The sequence below is a fragment of the Oreochromis niloticus genome, linkage group LG3 (assembly GCF_001858045.2).
Source record: "Oreochromis niloticus isolate F11D_XX linkage group LG3, O_niloticus_UMD_NMBU, whole genome shotgun sequence".
NCBI lineage: Eukaryota > Metazoa > Chordata > Actinopteri > Cichliformes > Cichlidae > Oreochromis > Oreochromis niloticus.
Genome location: NC_031967.2, coordinates 14,140,420 through 14,159,535, shown reverse-complemented (window position 1 = coordinate 14,159,535; position 19,116 = coordinate 14,140,420). Strand labels below are relative to the sequence as shown.

General features: G+C 42.0%; 1 protein-coding gene across 1 annotated transcript in view; it reads left to right on the top strand.

Annotated features, from left to right (window-relative positions):
- The window catches only part of LOC100691113 (glucosidase 2 subunit beta), a 157,914-nt gene that overhangs the window by 93,025 nt on the left and 45,773 nt on the right, over positions 1-19,116 (top strand). The window lies entirely within an intron of this gene.

Sequence of the window (19,116 nt, the reverse complement as noted above, 5' to 3'; positions counted from 1 at the left end):
TCGCCTGATATGTCATGCAGGTGAAACATATATTAAACCTCTCACGAAGGACCTCTGCAGTGGAACACATTTTAATTCTGCCCTTGTAGAAATGTGAAGCGGGTCTACCTGCAAAACTGAGGTGTAGCGCGAGTAACGCATACCTCTACTATATCATCGCACGAAGCAGGGGTTTTTACAGGGCTCCCCGTGGCTAACAAACTACTCCCTGAAATGAAAGTGCAGTTACAGCCTTATGAAACACAGTGCTTGGATTAAGCATAAATCACACACCTTCTTCTATTGCCCTTTCAATCTGCGCTCAGATTGGCCACCTGACTTTTGTGTGCTCAGCAAGCGCGCTAACCCATTCTTTTCCTTTGTGTTATGAGAGAAAAATGAGAACTTGGAGCAGAGGCAAGTTTTTCTTTTTGTGCGTGCAAACTGAAACCTATTTGTCTGGATAACATTCAGCATGCTACATATTTGATTCAGTTGGTTTAATACATGCACAAAGCTCTGATAAACATAATTGTCTTTCAGCAGGAAATGGCTGATAAAACAAAGATGTAACTGTAGGGCTGATTTACGCAGCCCCGTTTCTTAAACATGTAAATTAAAAAAACAGAATGCAGTGATTTGGAAATAAGTCAAATCTAGCATTTATTTGGAAATATAAAAAATATATTTAATATTTCAACCAAAAACTTATATTGTTTTGTTTTTTTGTGTGTTTGTGTTTTTTAAAAGTGGCTAAAATTTGATGCTAGCTGTTTACCACCATGTTGCATCACCTCTTCTTTAATCAACACTCTGTAAGCTCTTGGGGACTAAAGCCCAGCTATTGTAGTTTTGAAAGCAAAATGTTTTCCCATTTAGCTTGATGAAGGATTTTAACAGTTTATGTGGACTTATTTTCAGAGTCTAACATGTTAGCGCTGCAGGTTTAGCACCCAGATTTTTTTATTTATTTAATTATGTATCAGACTAAGTGTACCATGTGCAGAATGTGGCTTTTATCTGGCCTTCTTTCATAAAAGACAACATCTTTATGACTCGTTTGTATATGCGTTTAGGTAAAGAAAAAAGCATCACTGTGGGGAAGAAAGGGGATTTAAGTGACTCTGAATGTGATACAGTTGTTGGTCTGAGTATTTCAGATTATGCCGATCTGCTGGGATGAATTTTCCCACACAAACCTTTATAGAAGTTACAGAGAATGGTCGGTAAAAGTGGAAATATTCAGTGAGCAGCAGTTCCCTGGATGAAAACGCCTTGTTAATGTAAGAGGTTGACGATGGGAAGGCAACACTAACTCAAATCACCACTTGATAAAACCAGCGTATGCAGATGAGCATCTTTGAACGCACAACATGTTGAACCTTGAAGTGGATGGGCTAGAGCAGCAGCAGACCACACCATGTGCCACTCTTGCCAGTTCACTACAATTCACACAGACTGACCAAAATTGGGGAGCAGAAAATGAGGGCCTGTGAAAAGGCCTGTATTAAGTTTTTCATTAAACATTTAAGTGATTCAGAGAAGGCTTGGGAGAAAGTGCTGTGGTCAGATGAAACCAAAATCAAGCTATTTGGTGTCAACCCAACCCGACGTGTTAGGAGAAAGAGAAATGCTGACTATGACCCAGTGAACAGCATCCCCAAATTCAAGCACGGAGGTGGAAACATTATGCTATGTGGCTGTTTTTCTGTTGGATGTACTGTAAAATATTGGACGAGAACCTCCTTCCTCAGCCAGGACACTGAAGATGGGTCATGGATGGGTCTTCCAGCATGACAATGAGCCAAAACATACCATAAAGGCAACAAAGGTGTGACTAAAGAAGAAGGTCATGGAGTGTCCTAGCCAGTCTCCAAACCTCAGTCTTATAGGAAATCTGTGGAGGGAGCTGAAGCTTTAAGTTGCTGCCAAGAAACCTAAAGGATAAATAGAGTTTCTGTAGACCAAAATCCTCAAGACCAACTGCAAGAAACATCTCACTGCTGTGCTTGCGAAACAAGAGTTTCTCCACCAAGTACCAAGTCATGTTTTGATTGGGGATCAAGTGCTTATTTCACTCAATGACATGCAAAATAATTTATAACTTGTATGTAGTGTGTTTTGGTTATTCTTTCTCTATGACAATATCATAATAATGACTCGTCGGTCCTTTGTAAGTGAGCAAACATACAAATTCAGATGGGTTTCAAAAAGTAATTCCCCCTCTGTACATATGATAGATGCTGGCTTTTGAAATGTGTACTGATAACAGGTAAGATAGGCCCAGGGTGGTCACAGGACCTCAAAAGGATAAAGAACAAGGCCTGGTTAGCCAACATGCTTGTTAGACTATTCAGCTGGGAGGTTTAAGAACTTGTTGGTTTGGAATACTAATTACATTTGATTAACACAATTAAATAATGACATTAAACTTCACCAAATGCTTTAATTTTGATTGCAGACTCATTCATTTATTGTGTGGTTTTAGGACAAACTGTCCTTCAGTGTTTCTGCTGGCAGTGACATGCACTGGAAAGCTATCTGTTTATAGTTACTGATTGAGTAAAAGCATGGATTATGCATGAATTAGAACAATTATCCTAGAAAGTGCCAAATGCAGTGCTACCTACTAGTTATCAGCACGCATACTAGCATGCTGATAGCAAGGCTGTAATGCCTGATAATTCCCGACAACAACAAGATATATCACACACTGTAAGAAACTATCCTGCCAGCATTGTCAGAGTCGCGCCTTAAAATGAACCCAATGCCATTCTACAGACTAATAAACAGGTTAAAAGAAAGGAAATGGCGTCACATCTGTATAGTCACATCTTCCCCAGGATAACAGGAGACTGAATGACGGTTTATCTGGCTGGAGGAGAATGACAGTGTATGTTTCTTTTCCCTGTCGGGGTGTGTGTTAAATATCACACATACGTGTGTGCGAACAGCGTCAGGTTCGCTCTCCTCTTGAGCAGAGAAGAAAACCATCTGGGATTGTGTTTGTGTTAAGCAAAGTGCAACGGTTTTCCTCTCTCTCATTCACACAGGCGCCTGGCATCATGCAGGGACTAATGTGGAATCTAAATCTGGACCTTGTTGATAGAAAATGGCAGGTCACACTGTTTGGCATGTGACTCTCACAAACCCCAGTGCAAGCAATGGTGCTAATAGATAATTGCCAGCATAATAGGAGGTGACATATTGCATGATGTCAGACTCGGAGCCGACGACTTTGCCTGCGAATAGCTCCGCTTTTACTTCAAAATCTCCACGTTTTAGATTTTAGTTTGTCAGATAAAACTGAAAAATGATGTTTTGTGGTTTTTATAAAGCTTAGAGTGAATCTAGACTCGTGGTTACCGCTACTATAACAACCTAAACTGCAGTATATACAAAACAGTGCATCACATGAGTATCAAACTTTCTCGCCTTTTCTGAAATTGTACCTGGATAGGACCAATTTATGTGCAAACCTCTTATATCTTTGCTTGCACACACACACACACACACACACACACTGAATCCTCTCTTAGACACACACACACACACCCTCAACATAGCAGTTTGCTGTGGACTCACACTGCCTCCCTGCGCCTCCCACTCATCCTACTGATTGGAGTTGTCAGGAGTCAGAGGGTCACAGTAGAGGATGTCAATAGGGCTCATTCACAGACACTGAGAAGCACATACGCACACTCAGACTAACACACACACAGACACACAGATACACTGGAAAGCCATAAAGGAAAGAAGCAGACAAAATGACAGACAATAATACAGTCCTATCTTAAGCATGTATAAACACACCCCACAATCACCCCATCATGTCAATAGCTGTGTATCAGCTCCGTCTCCCACTCACTGAAGCCGCGCACGGCGATGCAAGTGAAGAGCATTCAATTTATATTCATTATTCACCAGTCAGCTGCCTTGATTTCAGTGATTGGATATACCCTCTGCCACCTCCCACCCCCCTATTTCTTCTGTCCCATGGGAAGGGTTCTTGTGTGGCTAGTTTAGTGTGTATGACTGCATGCCTGTATGCTTAATGGTGCTTGGTGTGTCTCAGCAAGAGGGCTATTGGGATATATGATGAGAACACAGATGATTGGATGGTTTTGATCAGGACTTATCTGCAGAGAGAAGTGGTGTGTGACACTGCAGAGTTTGGTATCGGTCCAATACCGAGTAGCTTCATTGCCGGTATCAATACTGAATTTGATACTTTGATACTTTAATGACCACCTATGAGCAATCTGCCCACCTCTAACGGTGATACCAGCTTCTTAGATGTCAGTCTAGGTTCTCTGTCATCCACATCATGGTAGTCGTGATAGCTTGAATAAAAGGAGAGGGTTTTTAAGATGTTGCGGCTCTCAGCCAAGAGACTTCTTCATTTCCAGAACAACTTGTGGACAGTCTCAGGTAAAAGCAAACAAAAAAAATAAAACACTAGTGGTCCAGCTGCCTTCTTTTCATGCTTTGAGGACATTTCATGAAAATGTCCAGCGACCAGGTTTTCCCTCATGCAGAAGTAATCGCTTGAGAAAATCAATGCCTTATTTTCTGAAATACTTGAAGGAAAGAGGGTGAACATACAGTCAATGTTATAGTATGTATGATTATCCCATTTTTAAGTTTAACCTCCTACAAAGAGTTAAAAAAACCCCTCTTAAATCTGCTCGCTTCTCCAGACCATGATGACTTTATTGCCTAAATAAGACAAAAAGCAGGCAGGCAAGAGGAAAATACATAATTGTTAGAAATAGGACGAAATAATATTACCACAACATACCTGACACTCAGTGTCAATACAATTAAACTAATTCCACCAGCAATTTGACCGACCAGACTTACCACTGGTACTTACAGAAATGCAGTAAAATACACTTCCTGCTTTTTGGCTACTTACGGCTACCTTTTCTTATTTAGTTATGCTCATATTGTGCTGTATCTACTGCATTGCATGTAATAGAACAGCTGTATTGGATACTATTGTTATCCAATACGGCATTATGTGTAAATCATGTGAATCCATGCATTGGTTTTGATTTACTGACAGCTTGTAGTCCAAATGTTTCAATATTTAATCATGAAAATGATAGACAAACAAAACTGGTGTCATTTTAAATTGAATTTAAAGAAAAGGTTCCTAAATCCCCTTTTCTTGCACCTCTTAGATGCGAGAGAAACAGTTTTTCAGGAGACAGTTTTCGTGAATTACCTTCAGGAAAACGGTGAATCCGCCAGCACGCAGCATCTCAGTAACAAGATGCTCATCAGAAAGCATCAACCGCAGCACAGCCCGGCTCAAAGTAAGAGATGATTGCTTGATGAGACACTGGCTTGGCTATCTTTATCTGTAACCATAAGCAGAGACAACCACGCGCAGAAGCTCACAGGCAGTTTGCGCCCAAATTGTTTTGGGCACCTGTCATCCTCTATTATAATTAGCAAGTGGACGTCTAAATAATTGCCATCAGGGCTGTGGCTGCTGTATCAGTGTTGCCCCATCCCTCGCCTTCAGTTGTAGTATTATTTAAAGGGCCGGGACGCCTTCGCAAAGCACTGCCGTGAGCAAAGTCTTAAGCTGTGTACTCAGTCAGAGACAGCATCTGGAGCACTGAAAATAATTAAGTGACACAAGAGGGTTTGGTGTTGGCTTCACCATTTGTTTTGTCCACACTTGTCCCTCACACACACACACACACACAAAGCATGCATACGCGCACATACAGGCAGCTTTTGATCATAATTGTGACACTGCCAGGAGAGAAGGAGGTAACACGCTCATCCCACTGGGGTTTGAGGACGGTTGTAAAAGTAAATGAGGCAGATGGGTCTGTGTCGGAAAAAAGGGAAAAAGCCCCTTTGAGGAATAAAGATGGAATAGTTAAGCTAAAGCACTTGTGTATTTTGAAACTGATGACTGGCGCAGTTACAGAGACTTAACATGATGCAAAAGTTTAGCAATTACATAATCCCACATTAGCGTACAAGCTTAGGACTTTCTACTTTTACTGTTTGGCTCATAAATCAATAAAGTGTAGCCTGAAAGTTCTCCAACACTGATCTGAAAGCTGGCCGGTGTGTGTCCATCCTGCAAAAATATCCATTTCTGCTCCTGCTGATCAAAATGCAGGTGCAGTGTCATCATCCTCTCATTGTGTGCTTTTGTGAGAGTGTGTCAAAAGCGAGCTCGCTGCTATAAAGAGCTGCGCTCCGGGGCTGGTGAGAGCTATCCCGGAGTGTATCGCCAGCCGTTGCGTGACGACTTGACTCACACTTGTCGTTCTTCCCTCTTCCTCTTTCCCCCTGATTAGACCGACCGATGCAGCGTGGAGCTAGCTGCGTGTCAGGGCCGCACACACACTCGCACACATATAAATGCATATAGCTTATTCGCGAGAAGCTGTCGCCTGCAGGAAGACCATAGGTCACCGGGCTTGTCTGTGTCTACTCCCTCCCCCTCCTCGGGCACGTTGGAGCTGGTGGAGCTGCTGCTCGGCAGCGCCCTCGCTGTGCTGATAGTGGCCTCGCTTGGATTAGACAGTCATTGATGCTCAGTTTAGTCCAACAGCAGCTGCTGCCTCTCCAAACCAGCCACTTTCCAGAAAAACATCTCCCGGGCTTCTTAATGCCAACCCCCCATCCCCTAGCAGAAAAACGCACACTAACACCCCCCTTCCCCCATTCTCGCTGTTATTCTACAGGCTACCTCTGTCACACTTGCAGCTTCTCTTTGTTGTTGCCTCAGTTGTCTCAGTTGTGTGCGCGTGCGTGGTTTGCCTCCCCTCCCCGCTCGCCTTCTCGTTCACAGATTTGTCTGACATGTCCTGAAAAGGTCCCCTTTGGAGGGACGTTATCATAGCACCGCTTGGAGTGCAGTTGTGTCTCCAGAAATGACTCCCTTAAGGACAGGATGGAGTTTTTTGTTGTTGTTGTTTTTGTTTATCTCAGACGCAGCCTAAATGTTCAGGTCACATGTGGTGTGACTCCAGAAGTGTCTAGACTCGTTATCTGCAGTGACATTATATTGTGAGTGCAGTTCAGTGAGTTGCGCGGTCTGTTTTCCTTGGCGTGTGCTCAGCGAGAACTCTCCATGGTGCTGACGTAGACGGTTGCAAACTGGCGCTGTCCGCGGTGCTATCACCACCCGTCCTGTTTCAGTCGGTCTTTGCTGAGCTGTAAGCTGACTGCGTTCGCTCTTGTGGGCTCCGACCTTTGTGCTACTTCATCTGTTTCTCACAGAGCCGCAGTGCGATCCGCAGTGCTAATGCTGCTTGTTTGGGGCCACTCTGCCGATTGAGCTGCCCAGTAGCCACTTACAGCAAGCAGAGTCTATGTCTGCCACAGATTATAAGCTGCTAACTGCCACTCTGGATGCCTTTTTTTTTTTTTTTTTTTTTTGCACCCAGCTCATATCCTGCCAGTTAAATGGGTATCAGTTAGCAGATTTGCCACTGCTCTAGCTCCCAGACTCAATCTTCATGCAGGCACAGTGGTGTTTTCCCGAGGTGTCAGTGGGATTTTCTTTGTTCGGTATTTCGGCTCACTGCGGGCCGCGGCAGGGGGAGTGCCGCTGACAGTCTAGCGGGGCGCTGCGGTTTCGGTTGACCACATTTCTGCACCATCTCCTCCTGTGTGCTCCGAGCAAGTGTGGAGCACACAGATCACTAGAGTCTTGCACTTCCTCTATTTTTTCTTTATGTGGTTAAGTTTTCTCCAAAACTACACAAAACTTCTTTTCTCCTTAGTTCAGATTAATACTTGTGTTTTTGAATGGCATTAATTTACAGCGTTAGTCATCTTAGGGCACTTTACATTACATAATCTGATGGAGGGGGGAAAAAAAGGAAGATTCCCTTTTAAGCAAGCACTCGTGTTATCTTTATTAAATCTGGAAAAGCCACTAAGTGCAATATCTCTCTTTCGAGGGCACATTGACTCATAATCCTAATGTAATACATATTGCAATATGTTTAAAAAAAGCCTTTGCTGTGACAGGCAAATGATTTTTATGAACACAAGTGAATACATTTCCATTATTTTCACTGGTTCCACTATTATAGCGTGCTGTGGGTCACTGGGTAGTTTTTCCAAGTGGTTTTGGCATACTAAAACAGCAGCTGTTGCTCTCCTGCTCTGGGTGGATAATAACTTTGCTGTGCTTTCTCTGCCTAAAACTGAACCCTAACCTAGTTTCATATTTATTGAAATAAATATGAAATATATAAATAAATAAACACGAAACTCTCTTTGTTCGCAGCCATCGATAATGGGACAGCTATTACTGTCACACCTTCACATCAGCCAGGCCGTGCCTGAAAAAGGTAACCTTAATGTAAATGCATCATTTTGCGCTGCAGCTGTAATTGTGGATATAAATAACAATGTGCTAAAAATGTCGGCGTTTGCCTGCAGTGGAAACAAACATTTTTGTTGAAAACATGCTAATTTGTTACCCCAGGCCCCAGACACCCAGATCTAGCTTTAGTCTCCAGCAGTGTTCGCTCCATGGCTATGACATTGCACTCTGAAATAGATATAAAACTATCAAAGCATATACAATCACCATCTATCAGTCTATCGTAGGGCTAACGCAAACAGACAGCCAACCATTCGTGCTTACATCCACACCGACAGTCAATTAGGAATCGCCAGTTAAGCTAAAAAGCACCCGCACAGAGCGACCTCAGCTGCTCGGTGGATTCAAACCCAGGGCCACTGCACCACCACTGACCCTGCTTTATTTGATCTCATCTATGTGACCTCAAACACTTTATGTCCTCACAAATGTTTAACTGAGCCGGTAAACACCCCAGATCTTGATGTGGTTGATCTTAGCTTACATCAAAACACTAACTTTATTAAATGTTTGTCATGTTGTTGCTCTATATCCCAGATTGATGGTAGTGGAGATGCTGCTAAGACAAGGTGGTCTACCTTGCACTGGGAGCCATCCTCCTTCACCTCCTCCTTTCAATCCAATTACAGTTCAATTCAATTCAGTTTCATTTATATAGCAGCAAATCACAGCAGCAGTTGCCCCAAGGTGCTTTATATCATAAGGTAAAGACCCTACAATAACAGAGAGAAAACACCAACAACCTAATGACCACCTATGAGCAAGCACTTGTTGACAGCGGGAAGGAAAAACGTCCTTTTTTACAGAAAGAAACCTCGGGCAGAATCATGCTCGGTCTCAAACTTTGTGACCCAACCAAAAACTCGAACAACCACAATCTCAGAGAGAGCTTTCCACATGACCTGCGAAAACTCAACAATCACCCGTTACGTGACCTCAAATGCGTGAAGAGGCTTTTCTGACATCCACAGAGCACGTGAAGTCACAGCTCTTCGATCCAGGGTGCTATTTTTGTCAACTTGTTTAGATGTTTGCCCTTAGTAGCTGTAGTAAACAAATTAGCTTAATATATAAGAGTACTGTGAGGCAGGGTTCACTTTGATCTAATTTAGCAAGGTTGCATCTACAGATATGAGGGCGTCGCTAAAAATAGCTAACTTTCACGGGCGCGATAAAAGAGAGAGGAATATGAGCATGTTTGGACCACATACCTACTGAAATCAGGAAGACTGTGTTCTTAAACACTAACAATACCCGCCAAGTGCTCTTCTTTAGGTTCGTTATTTAACATGAATCGCGTGTTAGAGCCACGGGCATAACAGCTCTTTATATAAATTGCACTCCTACGCTTCAGTCTCCCACGTGCGAACGCTTCACAGTGTCCCTCGGTCCACACTGGGGTGACCAGTTATTTTATTTCATTTTTTTTAAAGCCAATGCGTCTCAGCACTCTCAGCAAATGGACTGGCTTGTGAGCCAGCGGAGGTTCAGTTTGTGAGAGAGCAGAGGGCTGATCTTAATTTAAGGGTCTGTTCAGCACTTCCCATATTAGATGTGAAATGTTAAACAGAATCAGAGGGGGAGGAGGGGTCGCCTTCGCCGCGACCTCTGACCCCAACCGAGGTTGACGCGTCCTTGAGGCGTAATTGTCCTCACCTCGAGTGCCCGATCGACGCGAGAGAGGAGCGGGGTGGAAAAAGTGCACCGGGCTTCCTTTCTGCTATAGAATGAGTTACTACTGCATTTTTTTCCTCTCCTTCCATTAAGCTGTCGAGAGGTTGAAACGATTTGCCTCTCACCCCTCGCTCGGCCTCGCCCGCCCTCGCCCGTGCGTTTTCATAGCCACGGGAGGAATGCATTGGATTGCAACCGTGCGAGGGATACACGAAATTAGCCCGTTTTCACTTATCAAATGTTGGAAGTCTGATTCGAGCGGCTGCCAGCTTTCTGTCTCTCGCGTTGTCTGAAATAGATTTTTTTTTTTGTGCTTTCCCAGCTCCTGAAGCTAACCGTGTTTGGCACCATACCAAGATGATCCTGGGTAAAGATATTTTATGAGATGGTGCAGACAAGTGCTCTCCAGTGTGCAGCCCCAGTTATGTCGAGAGCTCTCTTTTGTCTGCTCGTACTTACTTGTCCGTCACACATTTACTCCATTTCCTGCATTTCCCATCTATTCATGTGACACGACTGTTTAAGTAAACATTCAAACGTCAGTCGTTTGCATTTTTGACGTGATTTGGATGCTTGTTGATGGTAGCGTTTACATTTCGGTGAGCAGAAACTTGTGAAAGCCCAGGTTAATGTGTGCGCGGAGTGAATAAAAAGACCCGACATCGCCGGGTCCTGAATATTCCTACGGCTGCACAGCCACCTATTGAAGTGTTTTCCCTCAACAGACGGTGATTATCACTTGCAAAACCATCAAACGGGTGCATGTTGATTTGTACATGGGAGTCGCATGCTTCCTGCTATTACAGTATGTTGCAAGATGACAGAGTTACCCCGGAAGGGGACCAAGTCATGAGCAGAGGAGACACAGAAGTAGGTCAGCTCCTAGGCGTTTGTTACATCATACATATTCATAAACAGCACCCAGTTGTTACAGAGCGAACTCACTCCACACAGGCTGTTTATTCTGTTCATTGGGCCCCCTTCTCCGTTTAAATGTTAAACAGTGATTACGCATCGCTGTGATTATGTGAGCGCCAGACCCTGATTGCTGCATTTAAATGCACTTAAGAGCTATTATACGAACGCTATACTATCAATATCTCGTATTGTAAAACGTGCTGTGCATTTAACATTTTTCTCTCGTAGTTGGGTGAGAAGATTGATCCCGCTGTCGAATTTTTTAGCCGAATAGGAAGCTGCCGTTAACCGGACGCTTTCCTAATTTGTGGTTCTGCAGTTTTACAGTGACAGGGGGATGAAGAAGAAAAAAAAAGTCATCTTTTTGGTGATAAACTTGTTTGGTTTGACAGCGAATGCTCTAAAACTACCAGGAAACATTGACTGCTTAGCTGATGCGAGCCATTAAACTAGGCAATGCAAAACCTACTTCCACTTTAAGCTGTCCAGGACTGTTAAACCAAGAACCTACATGATTTTAAAGGAGACCCCTTCTCCTCCCAGCTCTTTATTTTTACTTTTGAGTAGCCTCCTGGCTCTTACTGATTCATTGCTCAGAAAGAGCCAGGAGTGGAAAAACTGCTGTAAACTGAGTGTTTAGAGCAGCGTGAAGCTTTTGGCTCAAAGGGCTACTTTGCCCATGTTAACCATCAGCAACCACCATTGTAGCAGTGTATGTATACAAATGTATGACAGGAAAGTGCACACAACAGGCCCATTTGAATGCATTAATTGTACAGTGGTACATTTTAACCATTTCACTCATGTGTAATACTGATTGTGAGAGCAATGCTGTCTAATAAGGCTGTGCAATTAATGGGCTTTTGATTTCAATTAAAATTTTTGCCTTCCACCAATTAAAGCAATATAATCAAGACAGAGCAATTATTGTCCCCCAGTCTGTTATGGAGTACTTTTTACTCACTTCCTTTCTCATATCCATAAAAGTCAAAATTGACTCCCTGCCAGGCTGTGCTAAGTTTACTTCACATTCATTCATTTACTTCATTTATTCAGTTGAAGTCTAATAAAAGTTTAAGGAAATGTGCTAAATTATAAGGACAATTTTGTTATTTTGAAAAGGTTTAATAGCTAACGGCTATTCTCCCAAAGTCTGAGTAATCCTGTTAAATTATAACATCTCATTATGACCAAAATAATTGTACAGTAATTATGATTTTTGCCGTATCTGAGCAGACTTACCATTTAAATGCCTCTTTTGCTTACCTGGTTTTGTACATTTGTTTAATTCTTATAACTTAGAGACTTTTAGGTTACTGTGATTTAATCTAAGCGCTATTGGTCTCATCTGTCAAACAAGGTAACATGGACTCATTGACTTTTCTGTATATGGACTGATTGTGCTTACTGTCTTAACACCGTTTCATTTGTGTTCAGTCTAGCTAAGCTAACTAGTTGCTTACTGTAAATAAACTTAGTGGGCAAAAGCACTGGGTCATACATTACATCTACAGAAGAAGCTTGGGCAAGAAAACCCACGCCATGAAGCTCCCAGAGCACAGTTTTTGTGCTGATGTTAATGACAGAGGAGGTTCTGAGCTCTGTAGTTATTTAACCAGTGACTTGGTCTTTCCAAAAATTATGATTTTTTTTGAAGACTTGTAGACTTTTTAATCAAAACCAATATATGATCATTTGAAACCCACCATGAAGCTAAAGATTAATGCATTTTTATTTTAATTTAGCACTCTTGTCTATAAGAAAACAGCTGTTACATCTAAAAAGACCTAAATATTTCTTCTTTGCACAGTGTTCAAAAAGAGCAAAAACTTTTCTATATTCAGTAAAACATAACAAGACATTTGTTCTTGATTAATGACGTAACCCTTTAATGCCTGAACCATGAAGTAATTGACAGAAAATGTAGAATTTTAAAAAAAAAATGTGTTTATTGAACTTTCTGACAAATTAAGAAAAGTAAATATTAATTTATATATGAGTTTTGATTTTTTATCATATTTGCTACATTCTGCACTTTTCTTTTATTCCTTCATCGAGTCACACTGATGATGTAAAAGTCTCAAATACTCACAACAAGTCATATATTAACTATGATACACTAGGCGTTAATAAAAAACTGCTGCAGTCATCTCAACTCGTGCACGATGTTTACGGTTACATTAAAGCTGTAAGACCTGTAAGTCGATCTGATCCATTTATACTACATATCACATATTGTTTAGGTACAGCAGATAATGCAGCTTTTTTTCTCTAAGCATTACAGTTAAAACATCTGACTGCCTCTCAGTCATCAAATGACATTCTGCGTGGTCACCATCTGCAGTGTTGGCTTCAGTCGTTTGGTATAATGACAGCTGGCCAGTGAATGGATCCATTCTTAATTTTAGTACGTGCTCGCCGTGACGCTGCGCCTGTCCTTCAACCACTGCGGAGAAAAAAAAAGAGAGGTGCAGGAGAGTGTGGGAGAATGAATACAAACTGAGTCAGTCACAAGGCTATGAATTGCACTGATAGTTCAAAACATGATGCTATTTCTGCCAGCTACTGTTATTCACTCAACCCTAATACAATCAGACACTCCAACACAACGATTATGCAGGGGGCGAGACTGACCTCTTCTCAACTCCCAGCAGCCTGTGCTGCAGTTTCACAATCATTTGTGGGATTTGGACGGATAAAGAGAGAGAAATATAACGTTTAAAAGTGCGTTTCACTTAAACTTATGGTTAAAGGCTTACACATGTTAGCTCTGCACGCTCTGTGTTTGATTAAAATGCAAACATTTGTTCAGTTTCTATTTTTTTAATTAAGCCATACCTCTCTTATTACCTTTGTTGAATTAACTTTGATAACATTTTCACTTCAAGGAAAACAGAGTAATTTGCTCCTCTAGGCGCTCGCGTTCAATTCCAGCAGGTGGCTATTAGTGCTATCACAGCCCAGCTCACAGTATCTGAAAGGTCTCTTGTTCATTGTTACAACCTGCCATAAACATTTCATTACAGGGATCCTCAACCTATATTTTCGTCCTCCCCTCTCTGCAGTCAGAACGAGTTCTTTATCCGAGCAGAGAAAACCGAGAAAAATGGAGCTCGGAGAGAGGGGGAGGTAGCGAGGGTGACAGGGAGACTCTGAGGAGCTCAAGCTGAAAATATTGAAGGCGAGGAGAATGTTCAAGTCAAAATGAAAATACAAAAAAAATACAAAAAAAAGCTTGGGGGGGTTGGATGATAGATGGCGGCGAGCAAAAGAGGTTATAAAGGAAAGTAAAAAGGAATCAATGCGAGAGCTTAAGCATGCTGCCAGTCTTTATTTTAAAGAGCAGACTTTTACAGACAACAAACTCCTACATTCCTGCCTGTTAGCCGACATAATCTCGCTGAAGGTGTCGGCCGCTCGCGCGAACGCGGGGTTCAAGGGTGGCCTCGCTGCATCGCCTTTGTTTTGTTGAGCCCGGCTGCAGCTCGCATGCTGCACCGGCTTCTTTTCTTAGAGCTGCAGAAGAAACGCCTTGCCTATTGATCCGCTCACATGTAAACAAAACATCTTCGTTCTTCTGGGCTCAAGGTACGAATACACGGGAGAGTTTGGTCAGAAGACTATACTATGCAGTGCGTTCCTCCTCTTCTATTTGTGTACACGGCCTCTGTGATTTAACAGCCCCTCTTGACAGCTCCTAGTGAAGTACAGCACACTTGCCGAAGTAGAAAAATGTCAGTCACCGGTCAGTTTAGCTTCGATTTGTATGTTTTTCTATTGCAGAGAAAGCTTTTTTTGTTTCCTTTTTTTTCGTACACATTTGTACCCATGCATTGCAGTGCCTAAATTCAGACTTGCACTTATGATGCAATTACACCCATGTGACCATGTGACCGCTGATCTAATTGTTGCAATAATTAAACCGCAAGCAATTCTGCATACTGTACGCTGGCTTCAGGTGATGTCAGGCCTGACGGGTGCAGAAACCGTTCAGGAGGCTTTGTGCTCACTGTGTTTTCTGCTCTGGGTGCTTCTGTAAGCCTGGCTGCTCTTCCCCTCCTCTCTCCATATACAACCGGGCTGCGGCAACGGGTCAAATGTCACCCTCTCGGGATTCTGCGTCTCCTTTTGTCATTGCTGAGCTTGATGATTGCTGCGCGTGTTTGTATGAGAGAGAGAGAGGAACAGGGCAAGAGATTGTGAGAGTAGGAGCAGGCTGAGAGACCACGCTTTGTATGTGAGGCTGCGATTTTCTGAAAGAGTCCGAGGGGTTTGGGGGTGAGTCAAAGTGAGATCTCCCCATTGTGGTGCTATATAAAAATAGCCATTACAGCATGGTAAATCACAGCTTGCCTCTTAGACACATCACATCTGTACTAGGTTTGGCAAGAAATAGGTGCCGAGGGAATTATGTGTGTACGGGTGGGTGGATGTGTGTGTGTGTGTGTGTGGAGGGGGGGCGGGGGTTCTTTATGGGCAACCAGCTGAGACCACATGCAAGGAACATCCTAATTGGTATTCAGGCCAGGGCTGTCACAGCTTCTCACACACGGTCCTCACTGCATACACATTCCTTTCTGTTGCCACGGCGCCGGGCCCCAGAGAGAGTTTCTTCGACGTCAGAGACGAACCCGTCCACTCACAGAAACCCCAGTAAATCCCCGTGTCCATCAGCACTAGTCACTTAAACAGGAGTCTTGTCACTTCTATTGTCTGCCATCTTATCTCCTTTTCAGCTCTTCAGCCCCTTTTGTTCATGCTCAGTCAGAGACACTATGGTTTACTAATTAAATGGTTCCCTTACACTTTCACTGGGGTGTCAGTGCCTGCTTAAACAGACCCCCCCACATGTAGTTGGTGGCTTAAATCAAGTATTTTATATGCACATCACACGTTTGTTCAAGGCTTTTGGAAGCTATGAATTATCGTCTCCGTATTTCTACAATTTGGGAACAATATGTTTTGGGTATTTTTAATAAAAATTTTAAGCTTTTGAGATGTTGTCATGGTGCCCATCAGCCCATTGGCACGTTATTTTGGGTTTACCAACCGTTTTATGAAGGAGAACTGTGATCCGACTGGAACTGAAACCACGTCCTCATAAATTCACTTGTAGCTCGAAGCCAGTGAGCAGGTGTCACTTCACATTAACATACCTGCCAACTTTCAAAGTCTCTGAGTGTTTTTGGAGGAGGGCAGGTGGTGTTGAGGAGGTGCGGACGTGTGGTGTGTTTGTGTGTGTCTGTGTGTGAGTTGCAAAATCACTTCCTTTCACTCTAATTGTTGCAGTGCGACCAAAAGAAGTTCATTGATGTCTACAGTTATTTTAGTTATTTTATTATCGTAGTATGAAAGTAGAAGTTATTTGATACATTGTCACAAATTTTCCAAACAGCCCATTACTTTTCCACAAGAAAAGGAGGTTGGTGACATGTTGAAGTCTCTTTTTGGTGCTTTTGATAGTGTCTCTGTTCACTATCAAAAGCACTTTTTAGATGGTCCCAGTTCACTTTGTATAGATTATTAAACACTGGCTCTCTTCTACAGTTTGTCTTTGTCCTGTCCAGATCGACAAAGGATGAAGATAAACTGTGCCAGAGGTTTCATCCATCCAAGTACTTGCAGGAGGTGATCTGAATGTTGGGATTTCTTACTATTATTGTGGGGTCTTTACTTTAGAACAGGGGTAGGCAACGTCAGGCCTCGAGGGCCGGTGTCCTGCAGGTTTTAGATATCACCCTGGGTCAACACACCTGAATCAAATGATTAGTTCATTACCAGCCCCCTGGAGAACTTCAAGACATGTTGAGGAGGTAATTTAGCAATTTGAATCAGCTGTGTTTGGTCAAGGACACATCTAAAACCTGCAGGACACCGGCACTCGAGGCCTGGAGTTGCCTACCCCTGCTTTAGAATATAAAGCACCTTGAGGCAACTGTTGTCATTGTTTGCACTACATAAATAAAACTGAATTAAATTCACTTGTCTCAGAGTTTTGCATCAGTAATCGATGGATGAATTTCCTCTAACCTCAAAAGTCTCACTTCCAATTGCATTCTTCCTATGAAGGATAAACTAGTGTTATTCCCTGAGCTATTCAAGCAAAATGGTTCTTGAAAAGGGGAAAGAAGATCTTTTCAGGGAAAAGATGGGCCTTGTTTCAACAACATCCTAAATGGAACCTAAAAAGATGAAGTTGGGTTCTTGGAGATATTATATTTGAGGCTGATGTTGCATTTCCTCGTGGCTCTTGACAGAGTTCTGGAAACCTTCCCAAAAAGGCTTAGAGCAATCAGCGTGTCTTTATACAAAGACAGACATCTTTAAACATGTGACTAAGCTATCATTTCCATGGGAGGCTACAAACTCTTAGGGGCAGTTGACAAATAGTGACCTCTGACTCAGACAAGGTTATGTCATAGTCTGTTTCATCTTGATACGTTTCTATATGTGGTATGTGTATTTTAGCTCCTTATTTTTGAGTAGTAATTCAATTTCTATGTCTGCCTGCTGAACAGAATTAGCCTTTTCTCTACTGAGTCCATTGTGCTTGTGTGTGAAGTGGTATGTGTTACCTGTGGTATTTTCTCTTTTCTGTTTTGTTTCCAGGGAAACACAAATATAATCCAGCCTGACAAATGTGAAATAGTATTTTTGCACCACCAAGGTGATTCCCAGGTTTTCAACCGTAATGACTTGTTGTGCATTATGTCCATAAAAAGTTTGAGGCAGACAGAAGGAGTAGTAGGCTTAAAAACCTCTCTACAGTAGGTGAACAGTATCTGAAAGTCATGTCCTTAGAGAAAAAGAAAGATAGCAGAGACAGCAGATAAGGGATGGATATAGTATTATCCCTTGTTTTCTGAATTCCCGTTTTGATATAGTTTTTGCTATCACCTACTTAGTTGTGAAAAAAACTGACGGGACGAGTGGATCTGAATTAGAAACCATTTGCTCATTGACTAAGGAGATGTGTTTGACATGCCATGATTTTTTTTTCAGTATGACACAGAATGAATGACTAAGACTATGAACTCAACAGGAACCTTTTGCAGGGGTTAAATCAGAAAGCAATTTTCCCGTAGATTTCTATCAGATTGGAAGTATTTCCAACCGTAATTATCACCATCATGGGGTCTTCAGGTGGAATGCATGTTTAGCCCATATCTGCATTGACTTCATTTTTCCAACCAGAAAGCTATGTCAGTGTCTTTTTACTGTCTGTGATCTGGTCCCACAGCTAATCCATCTACTGTTCACTGAAGCCTCATCAGAAATGGTGTCAGTGGAAGGATGGCCATCAAATTATGTCCTTAATTTTAAACTTTGCCAATATCTGTTTTGTCCAATAACGTTATCCCACTTCAGTTATTTTTATACTGGAAAATGAGATTTTCAAGCATAGAAAATTATCGCTAAAACCTGCACTCTGATATGGGGTCATGACATGCAATCTCAAGCTGGTGGTGCATGTGGTAATCCTTCTTGTTTGTATTGTTCCCTGTGTATTTTAATGTATTTAATAAAATACTAATATTTTGTGTCCCTGTGTCAATACAATATTGCTAGGGTTGTTTGCTTGATTTTTTCCCCCCAACTCTTATAAGGATGCCTTCAGAGGTGTGTAAATATGAATTTAACCAGTGCTCTACATAAACGGGATGTTTCGATCATGCTCACAGCAGAACCTGAGTGTCTTTCAGGTTGATTTTTTTTGTGTGTGTTGCAAAGTAAAGTCACTAATACCTGCAAAGTGCGAATTACAAACCCGAGTTAACAATAAAAAGTTATATCACTGTCATTAAATGTTTATCACCTGCTATTGTTTTTACAGTTCTCTTTTGTACACTATGTTTTACCAAGTCACATATTGAAAATGTAACATTCACAGCACAAAAGGTTTATTTTTTAAAATTTTACAATTATCCTAAAAGAAAATGTGAAAAAAAAAAAAACCCTCAAATTGCAGAATACATAACAGTAACAGTAACCATGCAGTGAAACCCAGAGGAAGGTATTGCCTATTCAGTTCTATTTCAACATCTCTCATACCTTTTTTTAACACATGGCTGCTTTCGGTGAAAAACACCTGAAAAACTGACAGAAAGAAAATCTAAGCTATTCACTAGTGAGGATACTGAAGCATTTTGCTGCAAAGTAACAGTAACATG